Here is a 21,751-nt window from a genome sequence, read left to right on the forward strand (position 1 = left end):
CACTTCCTTCTTTGTCTTTTTCTTGAGAGGTATTTTAAATTCTCAATTCATTTTTATTGTAAGCAGTATGTATTAAAATTAATTTTAACTTTAATTTGAAAGACAAACTAATTTTTGAAGTATTTCTTTTTGTGAAAATTATTCTTCTATTTTTATAGTGTACAACATTCATGAACCATTTAACTTGCCAGTGAGATAGCTTGTACTACAGTTTTAGGTATTTTATAATTAATTGAAAGTTTAGGAAAATGTCTACATTCTTAGTTCTCCATATGTTTTACATTAATTTTTATTCATTTAGTTAATTCATCAAAAACAGAAATAATTTGAAATAAAGTCAACAGTTAAGAAAATCAGACTTTTGTTAAAATGTATTACACAAAATGCACAAATATGCTACTAGGTTACTTTCAAAATAAATTATAAAATCAGATTAAAATTAATAACAGAATTTTGTAATAAACATGTAGCATATTTATGCAATATATAGAAGACATTAAATTGTACTTTAGTATCAGTTTGCACTCTGAGCCAAATATATTAACAGTAAATAAAGATATTCAAGAAAATGATATAGTTTTTTATTTTTTCTTTTTACCAGTACATGGCATATTTTAATCCATCTCTGAGAATTCACCTGAAAGTGTTTAATGAGATCACAGATGTTGGCAAGGGAACCAAGGTCAGAAATTTTGAATAATACAATAGAATTTTTAACTTTCACATAATATTTACTGGTGGAGGTGGAAGGAACCTTTGCTTTATAAGACTAATGAGTTGGAATGAAACTTATTAGTCATCTTTTAAAATTTTTCTGGTCAAAATAGGATAGATTGTTCCCTTCCAGTATAATCACCATGTATTGTAAAAGGAGCCCCTTATGACACTAATCCCAATGGAAATCTAGGATTTTATGAAGGTTTAGAATAAATATTTTATACAAAATTTAAGGATAAAATGTGAGAATTATAGTTAACTTTCCAGTTCTAAGAGTTTTGTGTAAATTCAGAGCTCTGTGTGTGTTTGAAAATTCACAGAATATAGACTAGCCAAAGTGACACTATATAATTGTATAATTATGTTTATATAGCTCCACACTTGACTATGAATTAAAGATAGTTTTCCATAAAAGTGAATATAAAATCAGTTTCCTGATAGAGTTGTGTCACCTGTGCAGATATGTCTTTATAAAATGTACATTATAAAGTCACATTTAAACATAATTTGCTAAGGTATGAAGGCAAAGTATGAAGAATAATAATTATTGATTCCTGGTGTTTTTTAATAGGTACAAATTGAATATGGTTATCACTCAACTCTTCTTCCCTCACTGACTTTTATCACCCTCCTGCTTTCCCACTGGAAAGCCTATTATCACATGATACATGAAGAAAGATGAAAAGAGTATATTGGATCTGAGGTATATCCAACAAAGGAAGTAGTATTTCTTAGAATCCTTGAATTGAGTCTGACTTTATGAAATGACAGAAAAAAATAACATGAGGTCTGCCATTTAAAAACACATAATTGTGTTCTAACACCACTACTTGTTAGCTCTATACCTTCTGAGGTCTTCAGGAAGTATGAATAATATCACTCTAAGATTAGGTGTTATAGTCTCAGCAAACAAAATGATAAATACCGTGTGTTGTCTCTTTTCTTCTAATTTTGAAATCTGTACTTAACGTTGCCATGAAGGTGATATTTTAAAAATACACACATAACGTCTTCATTGAAAATTTCTCAGTGTCACCCAATCATCTAAGAAACAGAATATACATTTGTTTCTAAGCACCTGAACAACCTCTTTGCCTTTGCAGAGGACATTTATTCCAGCAGTACTCCAGCATTAATGAAGATGTAGCTTCCCTGTAAAGTGCAGATTTTTATTCTACTATTGCCTCTGCTTTCACTCAATTCATTCTAGGCTTTCAGATCTCACCTCTAATTTTCCCTTATTCTGAAATCTTCTCAGACTTTACCAGGGAGCTCAAGGAATTTCCCTGTTGTATAATTATAGCAAATTTTATACTTTGCTATAATTTTTCTCATGCCATTCTTTTTCTTCCTGAGATTAAAAATACGTTGAGATTAGGGAATGCATAATTTCTTCTTGTATTCCCAATCTGACATAGGAGGACAAAATATTGGTAAATAATCAATGTTTAAAAACTTTACAAAGTTGCTTTTTTTTTTTTTTTTGGTGAGTTCATAACAACCCAATGACTTATCTAGTCAGTAGTTAACTTCTTTCTGTACAAATTCATCAATCTGCAGAAGGTCAAATAACCAGTCAGTATTAGAACTGGAATTCCAAGTCAGATAGGAGAGCTCAGAGTATAAACTCAGTGGTACTAGGAGTTAGGGTTATCAGAGTAGTGCTGCCTCAACACTGTTGATTACTCAGGGACAATCTTCTCAGCCTAGAAATTAAGACCATGCAGTGATATGGACAGTGTGGTTTGTCTAAGTGCCAATATTTATCTATCTCTTTTTTAAACTGCTTTATTGAAGTCTGATTAACATACAAAAAGACATACATAAAACTTGATGAGTCTGGAGATAAGTATACAGTACAGGGATGAAACTATCACCACAATTAATATCATAAACATGTCACCTATAAATGTTACCTTTCTCCTCTTCATATTTTATTTCATTTCTTTGTGATAAGAACACAATCTTCTTAACAAATGGTTAAGTATACAATATAGTATTGTTTACTCTAGGTGCTATGATGTACAGTAGATCTCTAGGAATTATTCTTTCTACATAACTAAAACTGTGTACCCTTAGATCAATACCTCCTTGTTTTCCCTTCCTCCCAAGCCCCTGGCAACCACAATTCTAGTCCCTGATCCTATGAAAACATTTCTCTTTAAAACAAAAAGTACCTGAATGTGTCTCTTTGAACAATAACCAAAGAGATTAAATTTATATCATAATTTCAAAGGACAAAGTGAATTGCAAAATCAAACAGCACTGTAGTTAACCCCATAAATATTTAAAAACATTTAAATAACAACATATGCAAAGTGTATCTGTTTCATTTTTCATTCTTTTTAAGCAATCCTCTTTAGATATAGAACAAAGCTTCAATCCTTGCATTCATCTTCGATTTTGTCTTCCTTCTTCACTCTCCCTGTGGAGTTCCATGTTGGTCTATGACTATAACATCCAAATCAGGACATTCTTGAAAGTAATAAACATTAAAGCAATTAAAACAAAGACAAATCTCTAGAACAGCTGGTGTTAACCAGGTTTACACTGGGTAAGCTGGGATGAGTGGTCAGCTCATGTAGTATCTTATAAGCCATATCTACATTTGCATGCAGCCTCTTAGATCTCCTTGAATTTAATTAGTGTCCCTTTTTTAAAGTGCAACCTAAATTCAGATACATGAAAGCAAGTCCTTACAGCCCCTATTATTCTTTCCTAATTTTACCTCTCATCAGCTTTGTACTTAAAATTCCACATTTCTCTCAATCTTAATACTTCTCAAATAGTAATTATCACACTTATGACTTAAGCAGATTTTACTATAAAGTAATTTTTCTTTTTATAGAACCTCACTTAAGAAATCAGAATGGTACTTGAAAAAAGTGCTCCTCAAAAGCCATATAACATCTTTTTTTTTTATCATTGTGTAAACCACAACTACTACAGTTCTGTTTTTTGAACTATGGTTCAAGTTTTAAGAGAGAAGAAGATGAAGAAGGAGGAGGAGGAGAAGGAGAAGGAAGAGTAGGAGGAGGAGGAGGAGGAGGAGAAAGAAAACAAGAAAGGTGCTAATTTTTGAGGTGTGTGCCTCAACTAGACTCTCAATTCCAACATATCTTCCTTTATTTTATAAGGTTACAGGGTTATATAAAAACTCAAAATTATACAAACATATATCCATTGTAGAATATATTAAGGATAAAAAGGAAAGCAGAGTTGTGGAAGGAAGGAGGGAGAAAGAAGGGAAGGTAGGAGGGAAGGAAGAAAGGGAAGGAGGGGAGGAAGGAAGGGAAGGAGGGAGGTAGGAACCATACTCTTCTAAGTCATTATTTTTGGGAAATGAGGCCAAACACTTTATATTCTTCTCTTCCATAGTGCTCTTCATAGGGAATAATTTGACAAAGTTATATATTCTGCTAATATTTACCAACTCCTTTGGGCTCTACTGCACTAATTTAATAGATGGCTGAGAATCTAAATACCTTAGGAGTCAAGACTGATATGAAAGAAGGGAAGAAAAACTTACCTTCAACAGTATGATTATTTTATCTAAAATGCTAAAAAGTAAAACTTAAAAATCTTCTCTATGGCTGAAAGTTAGCCTGGATTATATGGTTTTGAAACACTTGTAATCATGCAAATATTGAAAATACTCCATCCATTTATTTTTTACAATTTTGAAGCAGTTTGCAAACTCACTTTAAAGCATGGCTTTATGTGTCCCTGAAAAGGATATTTATACATGATTATAAATATTATAGGTTTTGTTAGCAATGAATAAACAATCTTTTTCAGTCCTTTTGTACTTATGTATAGAACAAAATTCTTATGAGTAATTCATTGGAAATGAATGCATTTATGTACACATTTATCATTACATTGACATCTCACAACAATATGACAAGAAAAAAATATATCCACTTTCACTTGATAACTAGAACAATCTTTGCTTACCAAACTAAGTACCTTTAATTTATATTTAATATTTTAATTATTTTTTCAAGTTTTGAATGTTCAACTTTTTAGAAATTGATTTTCTAAAGAAAGATTGTTAACAGCTCATAAAGTTAGAAACAGTATGAAATAATGAAACACTTATGTTATTACTAAAGATATATATACACACACACATATATATTAGTAAACCAAAGTAAAAATAGGATGACTATTTTCCAACTTTTAAATTCAACTTAATTTTCTTCAAGAATCTTTATATTTATAGATTTAGATTTTTCCCAGAAACAGGTTTGTTTAGTGTTGGGAAGATTAATTAATTATTGATTAATGAACATATTTACTAATTTTAAAAAGTTAAAGTTGTGGTGTCTTTGACCTTGATATTAACCCAAATTATTCACATTTACATTGTGATTCATTTCAGCCCATGTCATAATTAAGCTGGAAATTTTCCACTGAACTGTTAGGCTTATAGATCCTAAAATATTATCTTGAGTTTACCTTTTTCCTTGCATACATAACCTTGCAAGTTTTTTAGGAAGTTACTTTTTTAAATTATGCTGTATTCTTTTTAAGTTGTCTCAGTGCTACTGCTCATAAATTATTCAGGTGCAATTTTTATGCTTTAAAGATGTGTAAATTTAAATCTGAATATTTCTTGGTTTCAAAAACATAAGAACAGCTATCATATAGTTACTGCATCATTTATGAGCCATCTATGGTACCACCCTAGGTATGAATGTGTGACTAAAGAATAAATTATTTCCTTTATTTCAATAAAATAATATACTTCTAATAATTTAAATTTAAAATAAAATTATTGGATTCTATTAAAATATATTTAAATTGTTTACGACATGAATAAAAGCACTCTATCAACTTTTCATTTTGTCACCTACCAATTCTAGCTTTGTGACTGTTTCAAATGAGTCTCTCATGATGTTTGTCAGTGTCAACATCATATTTCAGATCTTCTTAATCTTTTATTTTACCAGCTATAATAATCTCTAAATTGGCCCTGCTCATGTATACACCACACTGTATAATTTTCCTATTAAAAATTTTTGGGATGTTACCACTTTTCTGCTTTAAAAACACTGTGTTACCTAAGGGATAAGTTAAAATTCCTTAGAATGATTTTTAAAGAGTTTATAATGCAGATTCATCTTTTATTTTCCAGTTTCTTTAACAAACACACAAATCTTGCCACCCTCCCATTTGTGTATGTGTGTGTTTCTGTGTACAACCACAAGCACACATGCAGACACATCTATCTATACAATCATACAACTGCACTGACTCCACTACATAAAATTCCTTACTGTATGATCAAAGGACCTTTAGAAAACCACGGAGAAGATAATTATTCAATAAATGGTGTTTTAATAAATGGTTATTTATCTTGGAGGAGGATAAAATATAAATCTTTTCTGTCACAGGTTGCATTCAAGAGGCAAAAGTGGATATTGGTATCAATTAAGGGCTCTTGGGAACAACACCTGTAGAAGGTCAGGGAAGGAAACAGAATTGGATAGACAGAGAAGATGAGCTCTGATAGAGTCTAAATAATGACCCCTCAAAATGTCAGATCATTTCAAGTAGAGGAGAGGGGAACAGGCTTCTTCCTACATCTGCATCCACCTGTCATTAGATGCAGGCTGCTGCCAGGAAAGGCAGCAATCTCTGTCAAGACAACACTCTTCAACTGCAATATTCCTCAAATTGAATAAGAGTTGAGGACTGCCTGTTGGAGCACTTCCAGCAGCTGAGGGAATAAACTCTTCAATCCTTAAGGGGGGCCAGTGAAGTAAATCATAGGGTCCATTATGTTTACCTTACAGCAGTGACCAAAAATATTCAGCATGAATTGGAAAATTAACATATTAAGTGTTGAAATATTAAATAGAAGCACTGCAATCATGGTTGTATCTTCTAGAATGTGAATGACAGTTGTAAAATATACTGAAGAGATTACAAAGGGCAATATAAGTATTTAATCATACTAATTAACTCCTCTCACATACATGTGGACATGTATTTTTCTGATATAACCAAAATAAAGAGGTTAAACAAAGAGCAAGAAGAAAATTTGAAGCAAATACATAAAATGATTAATTTTCTTGCAACTGAGTTATGGAAATGGAGAGAGGGGTTGAACTCAATGGGGTATAAATAGGAAAATACCTTTATTTTTCTCCAGATTCTGCCTTCAGTCATACTTCATTAAGTTCCCTTTCTCAGCTCAAAATATATCCAATGGCTTTCCAATCAATTTCAATTCTAGGAAAAAACTAATTAAGGTAACTCTGACTCATTTAGTCATTAAAATGTCTAGTTCAGCTAAAAAAAGCATTAACCCAACATTATATCCACAGCTCCTCTCTCCCTTAGCACAGGCCTAAACTTTGTTTCTAGGCTTAGGGACCTATGGAGGAGAGGAGCAAAGGGATTCTAGGATGGGGTGTTATGGAATGGATGTTATTGAAATATAGCCTTTAATGCCTCCATGTGACCACCAACAAAGAGAGACTTTCCTTCAGGGAAGATGCTTGCTGTTCTTTGGAAAAGCTACAGGAACTCGGACCCCACACAGTGGCCTGATATAGGCTGTGCCCTCATCCAGTGACCTGTGCTCAAGCCTCAGCTCCATGTCTTATTATCCCCACCATGGCATGGCATGAGTGGGACCACGTGAAAGAGCACTGGCTAAACTATCATCTGCACTGTCCGCATGGTCCTTGGAGATATTATACACTCTCATCCTATAAAATGATGCAGAGACACTTAACTGTTAGCCCCTCCCCCTCACCTTCATGGAAAGCTCCAAACAGACTGCTGCCTTCAGACTTCTCCAGCAGAGAATGGTCTCCAGTTTCACACACATTCCCAGACTCCACAGAACACACGACAAGCTCTCTCAGAACTTTCCCATCATATTCCATTCCTGTGAAGTATAGAGCCTGTAAATTTCTGCAGTTTAGCAGGCATTCAGATAAGAACGAAGGCACCCTGCTCACAGACACCTCCAGTCTCTACAAGTGTTTCTTCTTTGAACATTTTCCAACACTTGGCTTGGGAAGGAGAAGATCCCTCCCACCTCTCAGAGGAAACACCACAGCTTTCTCTAAGCCTATAAATTACCTTCAGATAACCTATTCAGAATTCGAGTACTGTCTTACATACTTTGGGGAGATGAGAGTCACTGAAGAGGATTTGCTATTTTTTTGTAATCCTGCATAAATATGTCTAGCACCATTCTTTAGAATGATGCTTATTTTCTTCAATTGTGTTACATCTCCACCAAAAAATTCCTTATACAAAATTTGATTTGCAAATATCATGACATTAATAAATTCAAACAATGAGTATTAATAGATAACATGCAGTTATATTAATAAATAAAACCAAAAGCCAAACAACCCCCATATCCTTTGTGAAAAAATGTGGACTGAAATTGGCATTATTGCAAAGAAATGAATTAAAAGCTTTCAACACTCGATTTTCACTATTTGCATTTAAATTAGCTGGTTTAAAATATATGTGGTTGAGAGTGAGAGTGGATAAATTCAGATAGTGTTTTGAATATTGCTTGCCATTCTACTGAATATGCGTTCCAGACACAGTGGACTATGGAAGGAAATGTAAATCTGCTATTCCTTCAATTCTTGTCAGTTCCAGCTCCTGTCCCTCATGCTGTGAGCTTTGCTCAGCACTGAATGTGCTGCTAGTTTTTAAAAATACAGTATTTGTTTCAGTAAAATATGGACCCTAACAAAGCCAGTACTTCTTCTGATATTTTACTGAGCAAGTGGTAATATATTTCATCACAGAGAAAAAAGTGTACATTTTAAAAGACAGAATGTAGATCTTCAAAATGGTACCTTCTTTTTTTCCCAGAAAGTGATGAGGATGATTTTGATGTTAGGTTATTTTTCATTAGATGTACTGACTTTAAACCAAACTCTGATTAAGATATGCTGCTGTACAGTCTTTTGGGGAAACAGTTTGGCAATAGGTATCAAGAGTTGTAAAAATACACCAAATCTATTTTTGGAATGAATGTACTATGGGAAAACAGAGCTTGAAAGTTTACATCCCCTAAAGTCATTTTAAGACTAAAATATTTTTAATTACAACCTCTATTTAGAATACTGCCTCTCTGTAATCAAATTAATTGACAGTTAAGAAACATTTCTGAAATTCAGATCTGATTATGGTACTGCTTTGTCTAAAATGCTTAAATGGTACCCAATCCTCTACAAATAAAGCCCCAAATTCCTTATGGTGGACCACATTTTCCCTTGTGATATCACCCTATTTACCTTTCCGGGTAACCCCAGCCACTCTCACATAGTATTTACTTGGTGTTTTGCAAGTACTCCATGCTAAAGCCATTCTACTTTTCTCCCCTTCATTCTTTCCTATAGATATAACCTTTCCTCCTCTTTGCCTGACAGACTTAATATCATTCTTCTAAATCCTAGGTCTGTCTTTGTCACTCTGTCACTCACTTCCTTGAATGGGGTACATAATCAAAAAGTTAATTATGTAGTTACTATGTTGGAGCTCCTGGAGAATATAAACTTACTGCAATCTAATCTCATAACTCTTATTTGGAGTATATGACAGATATTTGGCTATCAAAATTTTTGAACATATTAAATAAACAAATAAGTGATTGAAAAATACATTTTAAATTACTTTCACATAAAAATAGTACATTTTAATATTTTCAAGTGACGGTATACCAAATGAATTAACCATTGGTGATGCAGGTTGCATTATTTCTTGTATATAAGATTGTTTATCAGATACCTATTGGGATAGTAAAGAGCCTTGACAGATAGATATATAATTTCCCTCCATGTCAGAGAGCAGGTTCATCTCTTGACCAGGATAATGAACATACTGTTTCCCTTTCACTCTGGGGCACATGCTGGGAAGATTTGCTGGCAATACCTTTATAAGATTAGTGTTTTCTAAATTTGCATTTCTTCAAAAATGACATAAACCCATTAGTGAACCATTCACCTGGGCCTCCCCTTATTGCTCCTAGAGATTTAATGGTGTCAAAGAAAAATTGTACTGGGTAGAATTAAACAGACAAGGAAGACTTTATTCTGTCACAAGACTATTGTGATGGAGGAGAGATATTGAACTCAACTCCACTGAAAAAAAAAAGTACAAGAGTTTTTAAGGACTTGTGTAAGCTAATGGAAAAGTACTGGAGGAGGTTAGTGGGGGAGGTTAGTTGGCGGGATTATACCACCTGTGGTTACTAAGTGGTGCTTATCAGAGTTAGACCCCTACTGTCACAGAGACTGAGAGGTAAGAGTACTATTTTTCTTGATGATTACATTTCAAAGGGATAGATCCCAGGTCCTTGAGAAAAATGTCCCTGGTTTATGAAACAGTCAAGTGGGACTTAGCTCTGGGATGCAAGAGTGGTTCAATAACTGTAAACCTATCAGTGTGATACACCACATTAGCAAATTCAAGAATAAAATCCATATGATCATCTCAATAGATGCAGGAAAAGAGTTTGACAAAATTCCACATCCATTTATGACAAAAACTCTTCAGAGAGTGGGCATAGAGGAAACATATCTCAGTGTAATAAAGGTCATATATGATAAACCCACAGCTAACATTGTACTTAATGATGAAAAGCTGGAAGCATTTCCTCTAAGATGTCCACCCCTGACACTTTTATTAACATAGTATCAGAAGCCCTAATTACAGCAATAAGACAAGAAACAAGAAGTAAAAGAAATCTAAATTAGAAAGGAAGAAGTGAAACTGACACTGCTTGCTGATGACATGATACTATACACAGAAGATCCTAAAGACATTAGAACTCATCAATGGATTCAGTAAAGTTGCAAGATACAAAATTAACATACAGGAAATCTGTTTTATTTCCATATGCTAACAATAAACTATCAGAAAGAAATTAAAGAAACAATCCAACTTATAATGGCATCAAAAAGAACAAAATGCCAACAAATAAACTTACCTAAGGAGTTAAAGGACCTGTACCTGGAAAACTATAAGACACTGATGAACAGAATTGAAGAAGACACAGATTGAAAGATATACCATGTTCATGTATTGAAGAGTTAATATTGTTAAAATGACTGTAGTAACCAAGGAAATCTACACATTCAATGCAATCCCTATCAAAATATCAAGGGCATTTTTCACAGAACTAGAACAAATAATACTAAAATTTGTGTGGAAACACAAGAGACCCTGGATAGCCAAAACAATCTTGAGAAAGAAGAACAGAGCTATCAAATTCCCTGACTTCATCCTAAGGTACAAAGCTACAGTAATTAAAATAGTATGGTACTGGCACAAAAACAGACACACAGATCAATGGAACAGACAAGAGAGCACAGAAATAAGTCCACACACCTACAGTCAACTAATCTGCAAAAAGGAGGCAAGAATGTATAATGGAGAAAACAGTCTCTTCAATAAGTGATGTTGGGAAAACTGGACAGCTAAATGTGAAAGAATAAAATTAGAACATTTTCTAACATGGTATACAAAAATAAACTCAAAATGGGTTAATTGTAACTTTTCTACAATAAATGCTCTAAGAAAAAGGAGGTCAGTACCCTGGAATGAAGGAGTCTGCCTAAGGTTTATTCAAGCAAAGGGGAATGGATGTTAAGGCCATCTTGATCAGAAAGAGTGGATAATTGATTTTCATGCTATCTGTTATATTGTGGATGATAAAGTCTTTATCTTTGACCCAGGAGTCTTTTGCCAGCACATTGTTCATGTCTAAGGAGTCAACTTGCATAAAGGATTGAGCCTTCCATTGGAATTCAGCCATGCAATAGCATAAAGACCATAAGATAAAACATCTGTTCCCTTATTAAATTCCCTGTCCTCATTCATGTTTGGCATGGAAATCCTACTGTTGACTTAATTTGAATAAGTTTTTATTCAAAGACTCTTCTTTTTATGTAGAGAGAATAAAATTAATGTATTTGGCATTGAAGTAATATGTTAGATTTAATTAATAACGACATTTTAATTGTCAGTAAAATTAAATGTTGTACAGCAGAACTGTGCTATAAAGAATAAAGTATGGATCAGCTTAATGACAATCATTTGTTATTAGGTTACATAAGAGCAAAATTGAGAAAATAGCATGAGCCACTTTCTTATACTGCTATTAGTAGACTTTTAGATTATTTTCTATACTATAGATGAATAAAATGATGATGCTTTCAAAAAATTTCAATACCAATAATTTTTTTTATTTTTGAATTAATGTTTATTTGACATTGAATTAAAAAAAGTGATAAGGTGAGTTAGACACAGGAATATCAGATTTTCATTAAGGTGTAGAACAACTACAACTAATTGTAGATTTAAAATTAAGCATAACCTCATCCTGTCTCCTGAGATACTCAGCCATTAATTGATGAACCACCTGTGAAAGGGAGATTTACCCATTATGGGTACATTTTTGTCCATTTCCTGGACTCTCGGAGATATTGATGTACTACTGGAGTTACAGAAATGAGGAACTTCCTAATTAGGGCTGCATTTGATTGGGTCACAAACAACATTCAACCTGTTACCTGTCTAAAAGTAGATATTGATACTTTCCATTTCTATCAAAAGAGTACCTCAAGGTCCTTTCTGCTTTCCTCATCATTCAAGCAACTCCTTTATAGATTAAAAAAAAAGAAAAGAAAAGAAAAGAAAAGAAACAGAGTATGATCATCAGGATCTTATTTAATGATGGACTTGGAACTTTCAAATCTACTTCATAGTGTGACTGACCTGTAAGTACTTAGTTGTCTAGAGCTGAATGTGGTATTGATAATCAAGTATGATCTGCAGGATTGGAAGAGTTTAGTGAAAGTATGTGACCCACCTTTTTAATCAAAATGCAGATCTAAAATATGGATTTAATGACAATATAAGCAGTTTTGATTAATAACATTTACCTTTTTATGTGAATATTGGGAAGCTCAAACAATAAATGTACAGTTGTCCATTGAACAATGCAGGTGTTAAGGGTGCCAAACCTCCTTGTGGTTGAAAATCTAAGTATAACTTATAATTGGACCTCAGTATCCATGGTCCCTCTGTATCTGCTGTTCCACATCCCTGACTTCAACCAACCATGGATCACGTGGTACTGTGGTATTTACTATTGAAAAACTGTGTATAAGTGGAAGCGCACAGTTCTAACCCATCCTGTTCAAGGGTCCACTGTAAATACAGACTTTCATATAAAGTAATGACATTCAAGATTTTGTATGCCTTAATTTTACTTAGGGATTCTTATAAAATAGAGATTCCTAGAAGCCATTCATCCTGACTCTGGTTTAGTAGGTCTGGAAATGCCTTTAGAAATCAGAGGTGTAACACGGAGAACACTTTGAGAAAAATTGGTAGAAGAAGCAGACCACTACTATAAAACTTGGGGTTAAATACCAGATGTCAACATGTTCACAAATAATTCACATATATTTGAGTATTCAGCTTCTTTCACTGCTCTCCAGTTCTTCTCAAATTGGAAAGGGACCTGTATGATTATCTACTAAAGACATCTTTAAAACCAAGAATGATGTTTCTTTCATGCCTACCCGTCCCCCCTCCAGATAATCCAAAGATTGTCCTACAAACCAGGAGAGAATTTGGGCTAAGAAAAATAAGCATACTTTAAAAATTACTACCTATGGGCTGCTTATGGTGAATTCTGATTCTTACCTTCTACCACATTAAAATCTGGTGCAGCCACTAGGCCAGTTTGGGAAATTTTTAGCTATATGACTTTGAAATATTTATAATATTATGAAAAATAATTTAGAATGAGCACACAGTTGTTGTTGTGAAATGCTTTTTGTGACATCTTTTCCCATTTCAGCTGACCCCAAATAGTTATAATAAAGTTAACCTATCTCTTACCCATAGTGGGGTTTTGAATTTGGTCTGGTACAGAGTCATGTGGGCAGTGGAGGGTTGCAGTTTTAAGGGTAAGATAAGGATCCACACTCTGTTGATACCTTGCCACAAAACAAAGAAGGAAAAGACTTGTTCAAGGCAGCCAGTGGCATAGATAACAAAGTAATACTCCTATATTCTTTATTTTATAATTATACTGTTAACTTGAAAAACATTGCTCAAATAATCCTATTGTTCATTTGTATGATTATCCATTATCTTACCATATTGTATTTTATAATATAACATATTTTATTATTAGAAGAACACTATGAAGTAGGACAATTTATCCCCATCTGATAGATCAAAGCTTTGGAAAATAATGGCTTCAAGTTGCTGAGATTGGAATTAGAATTTAGGTCTCCCAGTGCTCAGTCTACATGTTTGTTTTATTTCAATTTTTGATTTACATTAGACCTTATTCTAATTGAAATATATGCACAATAAGGTATTTCAAGTTAATAGTGACTGGTTGTTTAACCTAAAAGTTGTATCTGACAGTTCACACGATAATCTCAAAATTGTAATAATCAATGATTGGAGGTTTTCTTGTTCCTAATTTTATCACAACAAGGAACTTTTTTTGTGGTTAAAAAACACACGCAATGTCAAATCTAGCCTGTTAACAAATTTTAAGTGTACCATACAGTATGTTAAGTATATGTTCATCGTTTCAGAGCAGATCTCTTGAAACGCTTTCATTTTGCATGACTGAAGCCGCAAATTCATTGCATAACTCCCTATTTTCCTCTCCACCACCCCTGGCAACTACCATACTAATTTCTGCTTTTTTTGTTTCACTACATTGATAACATATAGGTGAGATCATGCCATATTTTTACTTCTGGGATTGGCTTATTTCACTTAGTATGATGTCCTCAATCTTCATCCATATCGTAGCATATGACAGGACTTCCTTCTTTTTAAGGCTGAGTGATAATTCAGTGTACAAATATAGCCAGTCCCTGACTTATAGTGGTTTGACTCAAGATTTTTCAACTTTACATTGTTGCAAAAATGAAATTGTACTTCACATTTTGAATTTTTATGTTTTCCCGGGCTAGCCACATGCTGTATGGGATAGTCCCTAGCAATGCTGGAATGTGTCAGTGAGCTGTGGCTGCCCATCAGCCATGTGATCACAACGGTGAACGACTGATACACCTGCAACCATTCTGTATCCATATAACAATTCTGTTTATCACTTTCAGTACACTATTTAATAAATTAAATGAAATATTCAACATTATTATAAAGTGGGCTTTGTGTTAGATGATTTGTACAACTGTAGGTTAATGTGAGTGTTCTGAGAACATTTAAGGTAGGTTAGGCTAAGCAATGTTCTGTAGATTAGGTGTGTTAAGTACATTTTTGATTTATAATATTTTCAATTTATGATGGGTTTTTCAGGACATAACTCCACTGTAATTTGAGAAAGATGTTTATATACTTTTATTGTTTGTTTATCTATTGATGGGCATTAAGGTTGTTTCCACTTCCTGGCTATTGTGGTAATGATGCAATGAATGTGGGAGTGTAGGTGTCTCTGTAAGTTTCTGTTTTCTGTTCTATTGGATAAATACTCAGATGTGGCATTGCTGGATGATATGGTGGTTTCATTTATAACTTTTTGGTAAAACTGCACACTATTTTACATAGTGGCTACACCATTTAATGTTCCCACCAACAATATAACAAGTGTTCCAATTTCTGCAACTCCTCACCATCACTTGTTATCTTCTGTGCTTGTTTTTGTTTTTGTTTTGATAGTGGCTATACTAAGAGGTGTGAGAAGATATATCATTATGGTTTTCATTTTCCTTTCCCTGATGATTAGTAAAGTTTAGCATCTTTTCATGTACCTGTTGGCCATGTGTATGTCTTTGAATAAATGCCTTTTTAAATCACTTTCCCATTTTTAAATCAGGTTATTTGATTTTTTTGTTATTGAAGTGTGTGCATTCCTTATATGTATTGGGTAAATCCCTTATCAGATAGGTGGTTTGCAAATATTTTCTCCCATTCTCTAGATTGTCTTTTCACTCAGCTAATTGCTTCACACAGCTAATTACTGTGCAGGAGCTTTTCAGCTTGCTGTACCCCCACATGTTTATTTTTACTTTGGTTACCTCTACTTTTGCTATCGTATCCAGGAAATCATTGCCAAGACTAATATTATGAAGTTTTTCTCTGTGTTTTCTCTGAGGAGTTTTATAGTTTCAGGCCTCAACTTTAAGTCTCTAAGCCATTTTCAGTTCATTTTTGTGTATGTAAATAAAGGTCCAATTTTCTTCTTTTGCTTGCATATATCCAATTCAATCAACTTTTGTTGAAGAAACTACATTTCAATATTGTGTAGTCTTCACATCCTCATTAAACAGCATTTGACGATTTACTTGTGGGTTTATTTCTATTTGGTTCTGTTGATCTATGTGTCTGTATTTATACTTGTATCATATTACTTTGATTACTAGCTTTGTAATAAGTTTGGAGTCAGGAAGTTTGATGCCTCCAGCTTTGTTCTTCTTGCTCAAGGCTTTTTGTTTCTTTGTTTGCTTTTTGGTGTACTTTGCAGTTTTCTATGAAATTTGGGATTTATTTTTCAGCTTTCAGAAAAAAATGCTATTGGGATTTTTATAGTGCCTGCTTTGAATCTGTATATTGCTTCAGGTGGGATAGATATTTTAACAATATTAATTCTTACTACCCATGACCATACATTTGTTTGTGTCCTCCTTAACTTGTTTCAGCAATATTTGTGGTTCTCAAATGCAAAAGTCTTTCACTGCATTCTTTATGTTTATTCCTAAGTAATGTGTTATTTTTATGTTATTGTAAATGAGATTGTTTCCTTAATTTCCTTTTCAGATTATTTGCATGGTTTTGCTAGTATATAGAAATATAGCTGGTTTTTGTATGTTGATTTATCTTGCAATTTAGCTTAATTTGTTTATTAGCTCTAACACGTGTGCGTATGTGCATACAGAATCTTAGGGTTTTCTGTGTATAAGATTATGTCACCTGTGAACAGGAATAATTTTATTCCTCTGGTCTAATTGGATGTACTTTATTTTTTCCCACCTAATTGCTCTGAATAGGACATCTAGTACTAATTGGAACACACTTGGTGAAGAGCAGTTATCCTTGTCTTGTTTTCGATCTTAGCAGAAAATCTTTGGTTTGTCACCGTTAATTATGATCTTAGCTTTAGGTTTTTCTTGTATGCTCTTTATAGTGTTGAGGTAATTTCCTTCTCTTATTATTGAATTGAGTGTTTTTTATGTAAAAAGGTGTTGAATGTTGTCAAATGCTTTTTCTGTATCTATTGAGATGATCATATGATTTTTATCCTTCCTCTGTTGATGTGGGCTATTACGTTGATTGAATTTTTTTGTAGGTTGAATGGTTACTGCATTACATGAATAAATTCCACTTAAGTAATGATATATGACTTTTTTAATGTGCTATTGGATTTGGCTTGCTAGTATTTTGTTAAGGATTATTTTTTTCTTTAAGAACTTTTATTGAGATACACTAGACATACAATAAACTGCATATCTTTAAAGCATACAATTTCATATTTTTTCTCATTAGTAATGCATGTATGGTAATCCCAATCTCCCAATACATCCCACCCCAATGCCCATATCCCCCACTTTCCCCACTTGGTGTCCATATGTTTGTTCTGTACATCCATGTCTCTATGTCTGCCTTGCAAACCAGCTGATTTCTACCATTTTTCTAGATTCCTCATATATGTGTTAATATATGATATTTGTTTTTCCCTTTCTGACTCCATTTTGTTTGATAATCTCCAGGTCCATCCGTAACTCTACAAATGCCCCAATTTCATTCCTTTTTACAACTGAGTAGTATTCCATTGTATATATGTACCACATCTTCTTTATGCTTTCATCTGTTGATGGACATTTATGTTGATCCCATGTCCTGGCTATTGTAAATAGTGCTGCAATGAACATTGGACTGTATATGTCTTTTTGGATTATGGTTGTCTCTGTGTATATGTCCACTAGTGGGATTGCTGGGTCGTATGGTAGTTCTATTTTTAGTTTTGCAAGGAACCTCCATACTGTTCTCCACAGTGGCTGTATCAATCTACATTCCTACCAGCAGTGAAAGAGGGTTCCCTTTTCTCCACACCCTCTCCAGCATTTACTGTTTGTAGATTTTCTGATGATGCCAAATCTAACTGGTGTGAGGTGATATCTCACGGTAGTTTTGATTTGCATTTTTCTAATAAATAGTGATGTTGAGCAGCTTTTCATGTGCCTCTTGACCATCTGTATGTCTTTTTTGGAGAAATGCCTATTTAGGTCTTCTGCCCAGTTTTTGATTGTGCTGCTTGTTCTTTTGATATTGAGCTGCATGAACTGTTAATATATTTTGGAGATTAATCCTTTGTCTGTTGATTCATTTGCAAATATTATCTTCCATTCTGAGGGTTGTCTTTTCATCTTGCTTATAGTTTCTTTTGCTGTGCAGAGGTTTGAAGTTTCATTAGGTCCCAATTATTTGTTTGTTTTTATTTCCATTACTTTAGCAGGTGGGTCAAAAAGGCTTTAGCTGTGATTTATGTCAAAGAGTGTTCTTCCTATGTTTTTCTCTAGGAGTTTTATAGTGTCTGGCCTTTCATTTAAGTCTTTAATCCATTTTGAGTTTATTTTTGTGCATGGTATTAGGGAGTGCTCTAAATTAATTCTTTTTTTATTATTTTTTTGGGGTACACCAGGTTCAATCATCTGTTTTTATATACATATCCCCATATTCCCTCCCTTCCTTGACTCTCCCCCCTCGAGTCCCCCCCCCACCCTCCCCGCCCCAGTCCTCTAAGGCATCTTCCATCCTCAAGTTGGACTTCCTTTGTTATACAACAACTTCCCACTGACTATTTCACAGTTGGTAGTATATATGTCTGTGCTACTCTCTCGCTTCGTCTCAGTTTCCCCTTCACCCCCCGCCCCCTCCCATACCTCGAGTTCTCCAGTCCATTCTCTGTATCTGTGTCCTTGTTCTTGTCACTGAGTTCATCAGTACCATTTTTAGATTCCGTATATGTGAGTTAGCATACAATATTTGTCCTTCTCTTTCTGACTTACTTCACTCTGTATGACAGATTGTAGTTCTATCCACCTCATTACATATAGCTCCATCTCATCCCTTTTTATAGCTGAGTAATATTCCATTGTATATATATGCCACATCTTCTGTATCCATTCATTTGTTGATGGGCATTTTGGTTGCTTCCATGTCCTGGCTATTGTAAATAGTGCTGCAATAAACATTATGGTACAAGTTTCTTTTGGGATTATGGTTTTCTTTGGGTATATGCCCAGGAGTGGGATTACTGGATCATATGGTAGTTCTATTTGTAGTTTTTTAAGGAACCTCCAAATTGTTTTCCATAGTGGCTTTGCCAACTTACAGTCCCACCAACAGTGCAGGAGAGTTCCCTTTTCTCCACACCCTCTCCAACATTAGTTGTTTCCAGATTTTGTGATGATGGCCATTCTGATCGGTGTGAGGTGATACCTCATTGTGGCTTTGACTTGCATTTCTCTGATGATTAGTGATGTTGAGCATCTTTTCATGTGTTTGTTGGCCATCTGTATGTCTTCTTTGGAGAAATGTCTATTTAGGTCTTCTGCCCATTTGTGGGTTGGGTTATTTGCTTTTTTGGTTCCTGGATTGGAAGAATCAACATCGTGAAAATGACTATACTACCCAAAGCAATTTACAGATTCAATGCAATCCCCATCAAATTACCAATGGCATTTTTCACAGAACTAGAGCAAAAAATCTTATGATTTGTATGGAAATGCAAAAGACCCCAAATAGCCAAAGCAATCTTGAGAAGGAAAAATGGAGTTGGTGGAATCAGGCTTCCTGACTTCAAACTATACTACAAGGCCAAAGTGATCAAGACAGTATAGTACTGGCACAAAAATAGAAAGGAAGATCAATGGAATAGAATAGAGAACTCAGAAGTAAGCCCAAACACATATGGGCACCTTATCTTTGACAAAGGAGGCACGAGTATACAATGGAAAAAAGACAGCCTCTTCAATAAGTGGTGCTGGGAAAATTGGACAGCAACATATAAAAGAATGAAATTAGAACACTTCCTAACACCATACACAAAAATAAACTCCAAGTGGATTAAAGACCTACATGGAAGGCCAGACACTATCAAACTCCTAGAGGAAAACATAGGCAGAACACTCTATGACATCTATCAAAGCAAGATCCTTTTTGACCCACCTCCTAGAATCATGGAAATAAAATCAAGAATAAACAAATGGGACCTCATGAAACTTAAAAGCTTTTGCACAGTGAAAGAAACCATAAACAAGACTAGAAGGCAACCCTCAGAATGGGAAAAAATAGTTGCCTATGAAACAACAGACAAAGGATTAACCTCCAAAATATACAAGCAGCTCACGAAACTTAAATTAATTCTTTTATGTGTAGCTGTCCAGTTTTTCCAGATCCACGTATGGAAGAAGCTGTCTTCTACCCACTGTATATCCTTGCCTCCTTTGTCATAGGTTAGCTGACCATAGTTTATCTCTGGACTTTCTATCCTGTTCCATTGATCTATATTTCTGTTTCTGTGCTAGTACCATAGTGCCTTGATCACTGTAGCCTTGTAGTATAGTTTGAAGTCAGGAGGCCTGATTCCACCAAATCCGTCTTTCCATCTCAAGATTGCTTTGGCTATTTGGGTTCTTTTGTGTCTCCATACAAATTTTAGGAATTTTTTTCTAGTTCTGTAAAAAATGCCATTAGTAATTTAATAGGGATTGCATTAAATCTATAGATTGCTTTGAGTAGTATACTCATTTTCACAATGTTGATTCTTCCAATCCAAGAACATGGTATATTTCTCCAACTGTTTGTGTATTTTTTTGTTTTCTCTCATTCATGTCTTATAGTTTTCTGAGTACAGGTTTTTTACTTCCTTAGTCAGGTTTATTCCTAGCTATTTTATTATTTTTGTTGCAATGGTGAATGGGGTTGTTTCCTTAATTTCTCTTTCTGATCTTTTTTGTTAGTGTATAGAAATGCAAGAGATTTCTGTTTGTTAATTGTGTATCCTGCATCTTTACCAAATTCATTGATTAGCTCAAGCAGTATTCTGCTGGATTCCTTAGGATTTTTTTATGTATAGTATCATGTCATCTGCAAACAGTGACAGTTTTACTTCTTTTCCAATTTGGATTCCTTTTATTTCTTTTTCTTCTCTGATTGATGTGACAAGGGCAAGGACTTCAAAAATTATGTTGAATAGTAGTGGTGACAGTGGACATCCTTGTTTTGTTCCTGATATTGGAGGGAGTGCTTTCAGTTTTTCACCATTGAGAATGATGTTTGCTATGGGTTTGTCATATATGGCCTTTATTATGTTGAGGTAGTTTCTCTCTATGACCACTTTCTGGAGAGTTTTTATCATAAATGGGTGATTAATTTGGTCAAAGTTTTTCTGCATTTATTGAGATGATCATGTGGATTTTATCCTTCAATTTGTTCATATGGTGTATCACATTGATTGATTTGTGTATATTGGAGAATGCTTGCAATCCAGGGAAAAACCCCACTTGATCATGGTGTATGATCCTTTTCATGTGTTGTTGGATTCCGTTAGCTAGTATTTTGCTGAAGAGTTTTGCATCTAAATTTATCAGTGATATTGGTCTGTAATTTTATTTTTTTCGTAGAATCTTTGTCTGGTTTTGGTATCAGGGTGATGGTGGCCTCATAAAATGAGTTTGGGACTGTTCCTTCCTCTGCAATTTTTTGGAAGAGCTTAAGAAAGATAGGTGTTAGCTCCTCTCTAAATGTTTGTTAAAATTCACCTGTGAAGCCATTTGATCCTGGACATTTGTTTAATGGGAGATTTTTAGTCACAGTTTCAATTTCATTACTTGTGATTGGTCTGTTCATATATTCTATTTCTTCCTAATTCAGTCTTGGAAGGTTATATTTTTCTAATAATCTGTCCATTTGTGTTTGTAGTAGTCTCTTATGGTGCTTTTTATTTCTGCAGTGTCTGTTGTAACTTCTGTTTCCTTTCTAATTT

Source organism: Hippopotamus amphibius, chromosome 6, assembly GCF_030028045.1.
Source record: "Hippopotamus amphibius kiboko isolate mHipAmp2 chromosome 6, mHipAmp2.hap2, whole genome shotgun sequence".
Classification (NCBI taxonomy): Eukaryota; Metazoa; Chordata; class Mammalia; order Artiodactyla; family Hippopotamidae; genus Hippopotamus; species Hippopotamus amphibius.